Consider the following 14,444-nt stretch of genomic DNA (forward strand, 5'->3'; position numbering starts at 1 on the left):
GGAACTTCCCAGAGATTCATACTCCTACCAAGGACTATTCATGGAGATAACCTAGAACTCCTGCACAGATGTAGCACATGTCAGTTCAGTGTCCAAGTGGGTTACATAGTAAAGGGAAGAGGGACTGCCTCTGACATAATCTGATTGGCCTGCTCTTTGATCACCTCCCCCTATTGGAGGAGCAACCTTACAAGGCCACAGTAGATGACAATGCAGCCACTCTTGATGTGATCTAATAGACTAAGATAAGAAGGAAGGAGAAGAGGACCTCCCCTATCAGTGGACTTGGGGAGGGGCATGAGTGAAGAAGGGAGAGGGAGGGTGGGATGGGGAGAGGAGGATGGAGGGACTTATGGGGAGATACAAAGTGAATAAAATGTAATTAATAATAATAAAAAAGAAATAACTCCTTGTATCCTATTTGACCACAATGGTCTATAGCTGGACCTCAACAACAACAGAAATAGAAAAAGGCCTACACACACATGGAAACTGAAGAACTTGCTACTCAACAACAACTGGGTTAGGAAAAAACAGAAAGAGATAAAAGACTTCCTAGAAGTCAATGAAAATGAAGACACAATATACTCAAACTTATGGGACACAATGAAAGCAGAGCTAAGAGGAAAGTTCATAGCACTAAGTGCCTTCAAGCAGAAATTCGAAACATCACGTACAAGCAACTTAGAAGCTCACCTGAAAGCCCTAGAAAAAAAGAAACAGACACACCCAAGAGGCTGGAAATTTTCAACCTCAGGGCAGAAATCAATAAATTAGAAATTACTAAAACAATTCAAAGAATCAATGAAAACAAGAGCTGGTTCTTTGTGAAAATCAACAAGATAGACAAGGCTTAGCCAATCTAACTAAAAGTCAGAGAGAAAATGTCCAAATCAGCAAAATCGAAAAACGGAGGCATAACAGCAGACACTGAGGAAATCCAAACAATCATTAGATCTTACTACAAAAGCACATTTCCCACAAAATTTGAGAATGTAAATGAAATGGACAATTTTCTTGATAGATTCCCCTTACCAAAATTAAATCAAGATCAAGTAGAACGATTGAATAGTCCTATTTCCCCCAAGGAAATAGATGCAGTCATCAAAAGTCTCCCTTCCAAAAAAACCCAGGACCAGATGGTTTCAGCACAGAATTCTCCCAGACCTTCAGAGAAGAGCTAACTCCAATTCTTTTTAAACTATTCCACAAAATAGAAACAGAAGGAACATTACCAAACTCATTCTGTGAAGCCACAGTCACCTTGATACCCAAACCACACAAATACCCAACAGAAAAGGAGAACTTCAGACCTATCTCTCTTATGAACATTGATGCAAAAATACTTAATAAAATACTGGCAAACCGAATCCAAGAATACATCAAAGATATCGTCCACCATGACCAAGTAGGCTTCATCCCAGACATGTGGGGGTGGGGGAGGGGTGGGGGTTCAATATACCAAAATCCATCAATGTAATCCACCATATAAACAAACGGAAGGAGAAATACCACATGATCATCTCCTCAGAGGCTGAAAAAGCATTTGACAAAACCCAACGTTCATTCGTGTGTAAAGTCTTGGAGAGATCAGGGATACAAGGCACATACCTAAGCACAGTAAAGGCAAGATACAGCAAGCCTATAGGCACCATCAAAATCAATAGAGAGAAACGTAAATCAATTCCACTGAAATTAGGGACAAGGCAAGACTGCCCACTCCAAATCTCTTCAACATTGTACTTGAAATCCTGGCTAGAGCAATAAAACAACTAAAGGAGATCAAGGGGATACAAATAGGAAAGGAAGAAGTGAAAGTATTATTATTTGCATATGGTATGATAGTATACATGAGCGACTCCAAAAATTTAACCAGAGAACTTCTTCAGCTGAAAAACACCTTCAGCAAAGTGGCTGGATACAAAATTAACTCATTAAAATCAGAAGCCCTCCTGTATACCAAAGACAAAGCGGCTGAGAAAGAAATGAGGGAAAGAACACCCTTCACAATAGCCACTAAAAACATAAAGTGCTTTGGTGTGACTATAACCAACCAAGTGAAAGACCTGTTTGAAAAAAGCTTCATTTTTCTGACGAAAGAAATTTAAGAAAATATCAGAAGATGGAAAGATCTCCCTTGCTCATGGATCCGTAGGATTAACAGTGAATATGACCATTCTGCCAAAAGCAACCTACAGGAGGGGCAAGATGGCGGCGCCGGGAGGACTCTCATTCTGAGCAGCAGCACAGCAGGATCAGCACAGTGAACAGCAATCAGAACTCTCGGCCATAAAACACAGTCATTGTGTTTCCCAGGTGAGAGGATACCCCACGGTGGGGGATTCAATCAGCTTTTAACTCACCCAGCTAAACCGCGGAAGAGATCCCGGTTCCGCCAGACGCTTGGCTGCCGGCCGCCAGCCCCAGCCCCAGCCCAGAGCCACAAGCCAGTGTCTCTGGTCCCGGTCCCAGACTGAACCTTGGGCACCACACTATCAGAGACTGGAATTTTCAGTCGAGAGATAACCCCAGGGTACAGGAAACGATTGGGACCGGCCTTAGGTCACCCAGACATCCCCTGGAAAAGACTCGGGCGGGTTCCATGGGCACCCCAGGAGCCAGCCCGGAGCCAGAGCCGGGGACCCAGGTTCCGGCATAGAGCCCTGCCTGCCTGCGCGCCTGATTCGCCGCCAGAGATAGAAACGGCGGGTCTGATCTCAGAGCACTCAGCTCACCCCCAACCTGAAAAGGTCCCCGGAAAATTACCCACCTTAGGGAGCCACTCAGACTCCCAAGAGCCACAAAGGCAGACACAGGCAGTTTCTGCGCACCAGACAGCTGGCAGAGACTGAGCCGCCATCACACAGCTGTGCTCCAGGCACAGGCAAATTTCTGTGGCCAGCCAGCTGGCGGACACTGAGCAGTGTGCGCCAGGGCAAAAAAAGACACTAGGAGTCCGTGTCTCCAGAGAATCCACGGGGAAGGAAGGAAACTGTACTGATCTAAATCACCCAATCCTTCCCTAGAAAAAGTCTAGCAGTCTAGTGGGGCCGAGGCGCCAGCACTCAGCTGTGCTCCAGACACAAGCACAAACAGTTGAGGCACGCCTGATGTCCAACTGGGTCACAGCAGCTGATCATTAAATTTGCAACAAGAAACCCAGAAACAGGGCAGCTGCCCTCAGGACTTCCCTGGGTGAGAGGAGAACCCTCTCGACTAACAAAGACCACAGTTACCACTCAGGTCTATATCCCTGAGGTGAGTAACTCCTGAAAAAACACCAGCCATCCAGGGACTATACCCAAAAAGCTGAGAAGACATCCTTCAGGAAAATCCAGCTTTCTGCAAAGGGGATTCTCTCCCCCACAGGATCCCCAGGAACCACCAGAAAATAACCCCAAACTCCTAAGATAACACAATGGGTAGAGGCCAGCGTAAAAGCTCAAGCAACAAAAGACAGAGCAATATGGCATCTCCAGAACCCAGTTACCCAGGGGCAAGTAGCCCTGGTCACCCCACCATAACTGAAATCCAAGAAGATGACCTAACAAGTATGCTCATGAAGATGATAACAGAGGAAACAAATAAGATTCGTAAAGACATAGAGGAAGATAAACTCAAACAGAATATTGCCATCCGTAAAGAAATAGAGGAAGCTGCAGCCAAACAGTTTATGGCCTTTAGAAAGGAAATGCTTAAAACACTGAATGAAATGAAAGAAACAGAGTTGAAGGAACTAAAAGAAAAACAGGAAAGTACAATCAGACAGGTGAAGGAAGTAAACAAAACAACTCAAGACCTGAAGATAGAATTGGAAAAATTAAAGAAAACACAAATGGAAGAAATAATGGAAAGGAAGAATCTAGGGAAGAAAACAGGAACTACAGAGGTAAGCATAACCAACAGACTACAAGAGATGGAAGAAAGAATCTCAGGTGTAGAAGATACAATGGAAGAAATCGATGTATCTGTCAAAGAAAATGTTAAATCTGAAAAATTCCTGACACAGACCGTCCAAGAAATGCAAGACAATATGAAAAGACAAAACCTAAGAATAATAGGTATAGAGGAAAAAGAAGACTCCCTTCTCCAAGGCCCAGAAAATATTTTCAACAAAATCATTGAAGAAAATTTCCCCAAGCTAAAGGAGAGGCCAATTAGAATACATGAGGCCTACAGAACACCCAGCAAATTTGACCAGAAAAGAAAATCCTCCCGCCACATAATAATCAAAACAGTAAGTATACAGACCAAAGAAAAAATACTAAAAGCTGCAAGGGAAAAAGGCCAAGTAACATATAATGGCAAACCCATTAGAATCACACCTGACTTTTCAACAGAGACTATGAAAGCCAGAAGGGCCTGGACAGATATCATGCAGACCCTAAGAGAACACAGATGTCAGCCCAGGCTACTATACCCAGCAAAACTCTCAGTCCTCATAGATGGAGAAAACAAGATATTCAATGACAAAAACAAATTTCAACAATACCTACAAACAAATCCAGCATTACAGAAGACACTGGAAGGGAAAATACAACCCAAGAAAGCTAGCTACATTCAAGAAAACACAGGAAATAAATAACCTCACTTCAGTAAAACAAAAAGCAACCAAACACACAACCTGATGACCACAGCCAACATCAAAATCAAGAGATCTAACAGCCACTGGTCATTAATCTCTCTCAACATCAATGGACTCAACTCTCCAATAAAAAGACACAGATTAACAGAATGGATACGTAAACAAAACCCAGCAATCTGTTGCATACAAGAAACACACCTAAGACACAAAGATAGACATTACCTGAGGGTAAAGGGTTGGAAGACGACTTTCCAAGCAAACGGACCCAAGAAGCAAGCAGGAGTAGCCATTCTAATATCTGATAAAATAGACTTTCAACCAAAATTAATCAAAAGAGATGGGGAAGGACACTTCATACTCATCAAGGGAAAATTCCACCAGGAAGACATCACAATCCTGAACATATATGCCCCAAATACAAGGGCACCCACATTTGTGAAAGAAACATTGATAAAATTTAAAGCACATATAGATCCACACACATTAATAGTGGGAGACTTCAACACCCCACTCTCAACAAAGGACAGGTCAACCAAACAGAAATTAAACAAAGAAACAATGTCTCTGACAGAGGTCATGAATCAAATGGACCTAACAGACATTTACAGAACTTTACACCCAAACAAAAAAGAATTTACCTTCTTCTCAGCACCTCATGGAACCTTCTCCAAAATAGACCACATAGTGGGTCACAAAGCAAGCCTCAACAAATACAAGAAGATTGAAATAATCCCATGTATCTTGTCTGATCACCATGGAATAAAGCTGGACCTCAACAATAACAGAAATAACAAAAAGCCTACACACACATGGAAACTGAACAACTTGTTACTAAATGACAGCTGGGTCAGGGAAGAAATAAAGAAAGAAATTAAAGTCTTTCTAGAAATCAATGAAAATGAAGACACAACATACCCGAACTTATGGGACACAATGAAAGCAGTGCTAAGAGGAAAGTTCATAGCACTAAGTGCCTTCAAAAAGAAATTCGAGACAGCTCATTCAAGCACCCTAATGGCTCACTTAAAAACCCTAGAAAAAGAAGAAGCAGACACACCAAGAAGGAGTACACGGCTGGAAATAATCAAACTCAGGGCTGAAATCAATCAATTGGAAACAAATAAAACAATTCAAAGAATCAATGAAACCAAGAGCTGGTTCTTTGAGAAAATCAACAAGATCGACAAACCCTTAGCCAGGCTAACTAAAAGGCAGAGAGACACCACCCAAATCAACAAAATCAGAAATGAAAAGGGGGATATAACTACAGACACTGAGGAAATCCAAACAATCATTAGGACTTACTTCAAAAGTCTATATGCCACAAAATTTGAAAATCTAAATGAAATGGACAATTTTCTTGATCGATTTGACTTACCAAAGCTGAACCAGGACCAGGTAAATCAACTAAATAGACCTATATCCCCCAAAGAAATAGAGGCGGTCATCAAAAGTCTCCCATCCAAAAAAAGCCCAGGACCAGATGGCTTCAGCGCAGAATTCTATCAGACCTTCAAAGAAGAGCTAACACCAATTCTCTTCAAACTATTCCACAAAATAGAAACAGAAGGAATATTACCAAATTCATTCTATGAAGCCACAGTCACCTTGGTACCTAAACCTCACAAAGACTCAACAAAGAAAGAGAATTTCCGGCCAATCTCCCTTATGAACATTGATGCAAAAATACTTAATAAAATACTTGCAAACCGAATCCAAGAACACATCAAAGATATTATCCACTATGACCAAGTAGGCTTCATCCCAGGTATGCAGGGGTGGTTCAATATACGGAAATCCATCAATGTGATCCACCATATTAACAAACTGAAAGAAAAAAACCACATGATAATCTCCCTAGATGCTGAAAAAGCCTTTGACAAAATCCAACATCCATTCATGTTCAAAGTATTGGAGAGATCAGGGATACAAGGCACATATCTAAACATAGTAAAGGCGATATACAGCAAGCCTATAGCCAACATCAAACTGAATGGAGAGAAACTTAAAGCAATCCCACTGAAATCAGGGACAAGACAAGGCTGCCCACTCTCTCCATATCTCTTCAACATATTGTTGGAAGTCCTTGCTAGAGCAATAAGACAGTTGAAGGAGATCAAGGGGATACAAATTGGAAAGGAAGAAGTCAAATTATCACTATTTGCAGATGATATGATAGTATATGTGAGTGACCCCAAAAACTCTACCAGGGAACTCCTACAGCTGATAAACACCTTCAGCAAAGTGGCAGGATACAAAATTAACTCAAAAAAATCAGTAGCCCTCCTGTATACAAAAGACAAAAGGGCTGAGAAAGAAATTAAGGAAACAACACCCTTCACAATAGCCACAAATGACATAAGGTACCTCGGAGTAACCCTAACCAAGGAAATCAAAGACTTGTATGAAAAAAATTTCAAATCTCTGAAGAAAGAATTAGAAGAAGATATGAGAAGATGGAAAGATCTCCCATGCTCATGGCTTGGTAGGATTAACATAGTAAAAATGGCCATCCTACCAAAAGCCATCTACAGATTCAATGCAATGCCCATCAAATTACCAACACAATTCTTTACAGACCTGGAAAGGAAAATTCTCAACTTCATATGGAATAACAAGAAACCCAGAATTGCTAAAACAATCCTCTACAATAAAAGATCTTCTGGAAGTATCTCCATCCCTGATCTTAAGTTGTACTATAGAGCAACAGTTTTAAAAACTGCATGGTACTGGCATAGAAACAGAATGGTGGATCAATGGAACCGAACAGAGGACCCAGAAATAAACCCACACACTTATGGACACCTGATCTTTGACAAAGACGCCAAAACCATACAATGGAAAAAAGATAGCATCTTCAACAAATGGTGCTGGTCTAACTGGATGTCTACATGTAGAAAAATGAAAATAGATCCATACTTGTCACCCTGCACAAAACTGAAGTCCAAGTGGATCAAAGACCTCAACATAAAACCAGACACATTAAATCGGCTTGAAAAAAAAGTGGGAAATACCCTAGAACTCATTGGTACAGGGGGAAACTTCCTGAACAGAACACCAACAGCACAGACTCTAAGAGCAACAACCAATAAATGGGACCTCATGAAACTGAAAAGCTTCTGTAAAGCAAAGGACACCGTCATCAAAACAAAGCGACCACCTACAGATTGGGAAAGAATCTTCACCAACCCTTTATCTGACAGAGGACTCATATCCAGTATATATAAAGAACTAAAGAAGCTGAAAAGCAGCAAACCAAGTAATCCACTTAAAAAATGGGGAACAGAGCTAAACAGAGAATTCTCTGTAGAGGAATACCGAATGGCAGAGAAGCACTTAAAGAAATGCTCAACCTCATTAGCCATTAGGGAAATGCAAATCAAAACAACCCTGAGATTTCACCTTACACCCATGAGAATGGCCAAGATCAAAAACTCAAGTGACAACACATGCTGGAGAGGTTGTGGAGAAAGGGGAACCCTTCTCCACTGCTGGTGGGAATGTAAACTTGTACAACCACTCTGGAAATCAATCTGGCGCTTTCTCAGACAACTAGGAATAGCGCTTCCTCAAGATCCAGCCATACCACTACTGGGCATATATCCAAAAGAGGCTCAAGTACACAAAAAGGACATTTGCTCAACCATGTTTGTAGCAGCTTTATTTGTAATAGCCAGAAGCTGGAAACAACCCAGATGCCCCTCAACTGAAGAATGGATGCAGAAATTGTGGTACATCTACACAATGGACTATTACTCAGCAATGAAAAATAAGGAAATCATGAAATTCGCAGGTAAATGGTGGGATCTGGAAAGGATCATCCTGAGTGAGTTGTCCCAGAAGCAAAAAGACACACATGGTATATACTCACTCATATAGACATACAACATAGGACAAACCCACTAAAACCTGTGCATCTAAAGAAACTAAGCAAGAGAGAGGACCCTAACTAAAACGTCCAATCCCGATCCAGAAAGGCAAAGAGGATGGACATCAGAAGAAGAAGAAAACAGGAAACAACCTAGGAACCTACCACAGAGGGCCTCTGAAAGCCTCTGCCCTTCAGACTATCAAAGCAGATGCTGAGCCTGATGGGCAACTGTTGGGCAGAGTGAACGGAATTTTAGGTAAGAACTGGGAAATAGTAAGAGCTGGAGAGGACAGGGTCTCCACAAGGAGAGCAACAGAACAAGAAAATTTGAACATAGGGAACTTCCCAGTGACTCATACTCCAACCAAGGACTATTCATGGAGATAACCTAGAACCCCTGCACAGATGTAGCCCAGGGCAGTTCAGAGTCCAATTGGGTTACATAGTAATGTGAAGAGGGACTGCCTCTGACATAATCTGATTGGCCTGCTCTTTGATCACCTCCCTCTGGGGGGGGGGGTTTGCAGCCTTACCAGGCCACAGTAGAGGACAATACAGCCACTTTTGATGTGAACTGACAGACTAAGATCAGAAAGGAGAGGAGAACCTCCCCTATTAGTGGACTTGGGGAGTGGCATGCAAGCAGAGGGAGGAGGGAGGGTGGGATTGGGATGGGAGGAGGGAGGGGCATATAGGGGGATGCAGAATGAATAAAGTGTAATTGATGAAAAATTTAAGAAAAAAAAGGGAAAAAAATAATTTAAGAACCTTAAATGACTTTCAAAATGGGAGGAAAACATGGAGTTAGTCAATTGGCATGGAGCACGTCTCGCCCCTGGGGGCAATGGTCTCCTGAACCTACTCAGACCTCGGACACCACCACTGCTAGTTCTAGAACTGACGCAGGATGTTCCAACAAGGGGTTAAGGCTTCTCATAATATTTCCTATAAGCCCACACCTGTTTGTCTATATCCCCCATTTTTATTCATTATTAGCCAGATAGAGCCAAGTAATTGTGGTAATGATACTCGCTTTTTTTTAAACCCCAATGCTAGTAAAGTTAGGTATGCCCTGGTTACTCGCATGCCTCACTGGATGCCTATGCCCATTGATGCCCCTCACGCTATGACTCTCTTCAGACAGAAAAGGGATCTTGGAACTACAGCCACCATTGTTACTACCATCTCATTGACGGCTGTTGGAGCTACCACCAGGGCATTAGCCATGAGTCATACTGGGCAGACTGCTCAGACCCTGAATAATCATTTAGCCAATGTAGCTCATGCCTTAGTTGTACATAAAGGAATTAATGCTCAACTAAAAGGAAGCTTGATGGTGTTCAATCAGAGGATTGACCTCTTGCAGGAGCAAATTGATACCCTATGGCAAATCGCTCAACCTGGCTGTCAATGAAAGTATGCTGGACTTTGTGTCACTAGCATACAACATGAGAATTTTTCCTGCGCTGCAAATCTGTCTAAACAATTGTCGAGCTATATTTTAGGTAATTGGACTGGAGAATTCGATACTATGATGGAGCAGCTGAGAGTGGCCATTGTCACAGTAAATTCTACCGGAGTGGACGCAGGACTAGCCACAGGATTATCAACATGGATTGCTGCAGCCATGAATCATCTGAAGGAATGGGCGGGCATGGGAGTGTTAGCAGGCCTTCTGGTGTTGGTCTCCTTGGTTTGCCTGTGGTATATATGCAAGATTAGAGTCTCACAACAGTGTGATGCAGCCATGATAATTCAGGCCTTTACAGCCATTGAAGCAAGACATTCTCCCCAAGCATGGTTGGATACCATAAAAAGCTAAAATGATACGCTCAGGATGCGAGGCTAAGCACTGCACTCAGGGTCAGCCGCTTTGGACCCAGAGAAGAGCATGTCTGGTTGCATGTGGGTTGATGCCCCAGGTCCCGCCTCTGAGAAAAAGGTATCGGACGGGTCCGATGCTCTTTGGGTGGATGACACCTAAATGAACATCTGTACAAAGTCCCAATTTATTTCTAATATCAGAGATCAGACCTCTACTCTTGCCTGATGCGTCTAAAACAAAAAGGGGGAACTGTAGAGAGCTGCAGAATGCTATGCCTTAAAGATGGAGCTGGTTTCTGCCTTCCACCTTCCCGATGGTGAGTGCTCTCTGTCAGGAACAACTCCACATTTGGCTAAGGCCGAGGATCTGGCTTGCTTCCATGTATGTGGACCTATCTGCATTGCCCCCGTGGCATGCCTGGGTTGGCTACCCAGAGGCTATTTAAGCTGTGGGCTGGCTTTCCCCGGGGTCCGAGGATTGTTCAATGTTCCTGAATAAACTGCATTGAAAAAAAAAAAAAAAAAAAAAAAAAAAAAAAAAAAAAGCAACCTACAGATTCAATGCAATTCCCATTAAAATACCAGCACAAATTTTTTTTCAGAACTTGAAAGAAAAATTCTCAGCTTCATATGGAGAAACAAAAAACACAGAATTCCCAAAAGGATCCTGTACAACAACAGATCATCTAGAGGTATATCTCCATCCCTGATCTCAAGCTGTACTACAGAGCAAGTCATTAAAACTGCATGGTTTTGAGAAAGAAACAGAATGGTAAATCAATGGAACTGAATAGAAGACCCAGAAATAAACCCACACTCCTGTGGGTGCTTGAATTTTATTTTCAAATTTTTATCCTCATATGTTATTTTATTTTATTTTTTTGAACTGTTTATTAATTACACGGTGCTTGATTTTTTTACAAAGAAGCCAAAACTATTCAATGGAAAAAGGACAGCATCTTCTAATGGTGCTGGTTTGACTGGATGTCTATATGCAGAAAAATGAAAATAGATCCATATTTATTACCCTGCACAAATCTAAAGTCCAAGTGGATCAAAGATCTCAACCAAAAAACAGACACACTAAACCAGTTAGAAGAGCCTAGAACTCATTGGCACAGGAGACAACTTCCTAAACAGAATACCAACAGCACAGGCTCTAAGAGCAACAATCAATAAATGGGACCTCATGAAACTGAAAACCTTCTGTAAAGCAAAGGACACTGTCATCAGAATAAAACGACAGCCTACAGACTGGGAAAGGTTCTTCACCAACTCTATATTTGACAGAAGGCTAATATCCAGAATATAGAGAGAACTCAAGAAGTTAAAAAGCAACAAATCAAGCAATCCAATTAAAAATGGGATAAGGAGCTAAACAGAGAATTCTCTGTAGAGGAATATAGAATGGCAGAAAACCACTTAAAGAACTGCTCAAAGTCCTTACCCATCAGGGAGATGCATATCAAAACAACCCTTAAACCCATCAGAATGGCTAAGATCAAAATCTCAATTGACAGCACATGCTGGAGAGGTTGTGGAGAATGTGGAACCCTCCTCCATTGTGTTTGGGAATATAAACTTGTACAACCACTTTGGAAATAAATCTGGTGCTTTCTCAGACAATTGGGAATAGTGTTTCTCAAGATCCAGCTATACCACTCCTAGGCATATATCCAAAATATGCTCAAGTACAAAACAAGGACATTTGTTCAACCATGTTTGTAGTAGCTTTATTTGTAACAGTCAGAACTTGGAAACAACCCAGACGTTCCTCAAAGGAAGAATCGATACAGAAACTGTGATACATTTACACAATGGAATACTATTCAGCAATTAAAAACAAGGAAATGATGAAATTTGCTGGCAAATTATGGGATTTAGAAAAGATCATCCTGAGTGAAGTATCCCAGAAGTAGAAAGACAAAGTAAATACTCACTTATATGTGGATGCTAGACCTATGAGATAGGATAAACATACTAAAATCTGTACACCTAAAGAAGCTAAACAACAAGAGGATCCAGGGTAAGATGATCAATCCTCACTTAGAAAGACAAATGGGATGCACATTGGAAGTAGGTGAAAACAAATAACAGGACAGGAGCCTAAAATAGAGGGTCTCTGAAAGACTCTACCTAGCAGTGTATCAAAGCACATGCTGAGACTCAGCCAAACCTTGGTAGAGTACAGGGAATCATATGAAAGAATGGGGAGTTAGTATGACCTGGAGAGGACAGGAGCACCACAAGGACCAAATACATCTGGGCACGGGCGTCGTTTCTGAGGCTGATTCTCCAACCAAGGACCATGTGTGGATATATCCTAGAACCCCTGCTCAGACATAGCCCACGGCAGCTCAGCATCCAAGTGGGTTTCCCTACTAAGGGGAACAGGGACTGTCTCTGACATGAATTCAGTGGCGGGCTCTTTGACCTCCCCCTGCCCCGAAGGAGGAGCCACCTTGCTAGGCCACAGAGGAGGACATTGCAGCCATTCCTGATGAGACATGATAAACTAGGGCCAGATGGAATGGGAGGAGGATCTCCTCTTTCAGTCGACTTCCCATTTCCATCTTCAGATCTTGAACCATTTTGTCTATTACCTTCATCTGTTTGTATTTTCCTGCTTTTCATTCAATTCCTCACCTGTTTGTCTGAACTTTTCTCTATTTCTTTCAGTGAGATAATTATTTCCTCTCTAAAGGCCATAATCTGTTTGACTCTATCTTCCTTTATTTCTATAAGGATTTCTTTTGTTTCCTATGTTACCATCTTCATAAGCATAGATTTATGGTCATTTTATTGAGTTTCACTTGTGTTAGGGTATCCAGGGCTGCTTGCCCTTGGATAACTGACTCTGAAGATGCCATATTGCCTTGGCTTTTGTTGATTTTGTTTTTTATGCTGGCCTTTACCCATATGGCTGTCTCAGGCAGTGACTGGTAGTTTCCAGTGCTTGCTGGAGTCCTTTGGGGCACAGGTGGTGCAGAATATCCTTTGGGCTGGAAGTTGGTTGTTCCGAAAGAAGCCCTCCTCAGATTGGTGGGTATGGTCTCCAAGTGGCAAGTGGTTCTCTGTGAACTGCTATGGCTCTCTTGTGGGCAAACTGGACTCCTCACAGCAGTCCAGAGGCTCTCCTTTCACCAGGGGAAGTCCCGGAGACAACTGCTCTGCTGCTTCCTTTCTTGCTCTGAAGTTTATGAGCTGTAGCTGCTCAGACATTGTGTTTGCTGGGAGCAGCCCTCTTGTAGAACAAACCAGCCCAGAGGTTTGGTTGTTCTCTTTATGGTGTCGGGGTTCAGCTTTGGAGCATTGTCTGGAGCTTTTTCCATGGCTCTCAAGCATTCGTATGTCTGAGTTTGGAGCTCCATGCCCCAGTACCCAGAAGGCCAGGGAACACAGCACATAGGCCTGTTGCTAGATGCTCCAGATCCCATGCATGTGGAACTCAAGAACTTTTCCCGGGGATTATCTGGGTGCCCTGAGGTAAGACCTGATTGTTTCCCTCACCATGGGTTTTCCTCAGGACTGGGAGACCCAGTCTCTGGTGTTTTGGAGATGGTGACTACAGCACACAGGCTAGGAGCTGGATACTGAGCACCTGCAGGAACCCAGGAACTTCTCTGGGGGTTGGCTGGGTGAGTTGAGGTCAAACCTGATTGTTTCCCTCACTGTGGAGTTTCTCTCAAATGATGGACCCAGTCTCTGGTGTTTTGAGGACTACAGTTCAGACTGGAAAGGTGAGCACTGTGCACAAACATGTGGCTAGATGCTGGATACCAAGCACCTGAAGGAACCCAGAAACTTTTCCAAGGATGAGCTTGGTGACCTGAGATTGAGGACAGACCTGATTTTTTCCCTCACCATGGGTTTTCCTCAGGATTGGAAGACCCAGACTCTGGTGTTTTGGGATGGTGACTACAGCCCACAGATTTGTGGCTAGGAGCTGAATACTGAGTGCCTGCAAGAATCCAGGAACTTTTCTGAGGGTTGGCTGGGTGAATTGAGGTCAGACCTGATTGTCTCTCACAGTGGAGTTTTCTCTCAAATGATAGAGACCCAGTCTCTAGTGTATTGGGGCCCACAGTTCAAACTGGAAAGGCAAGCACAGTGCACAGGCATGTGACTAGGTGCTGGATACTAAGCACCTGAAGGAACCCGGGA

This window comes from Meriones unguiculatus, chromosome X (assembly GCF_030254825.1).
Source record: "Meriones unguiculatus strain TT.TT164.6M chromosome X, Bangor_MerUng_6.1, whole genome shotgun sequence".
Lineage (NCBI taxonomy): Eukaryota > Metazoa > Chordata > Mammalia > Rodentia > Muridae > Meriones > Meriones unguiculatus.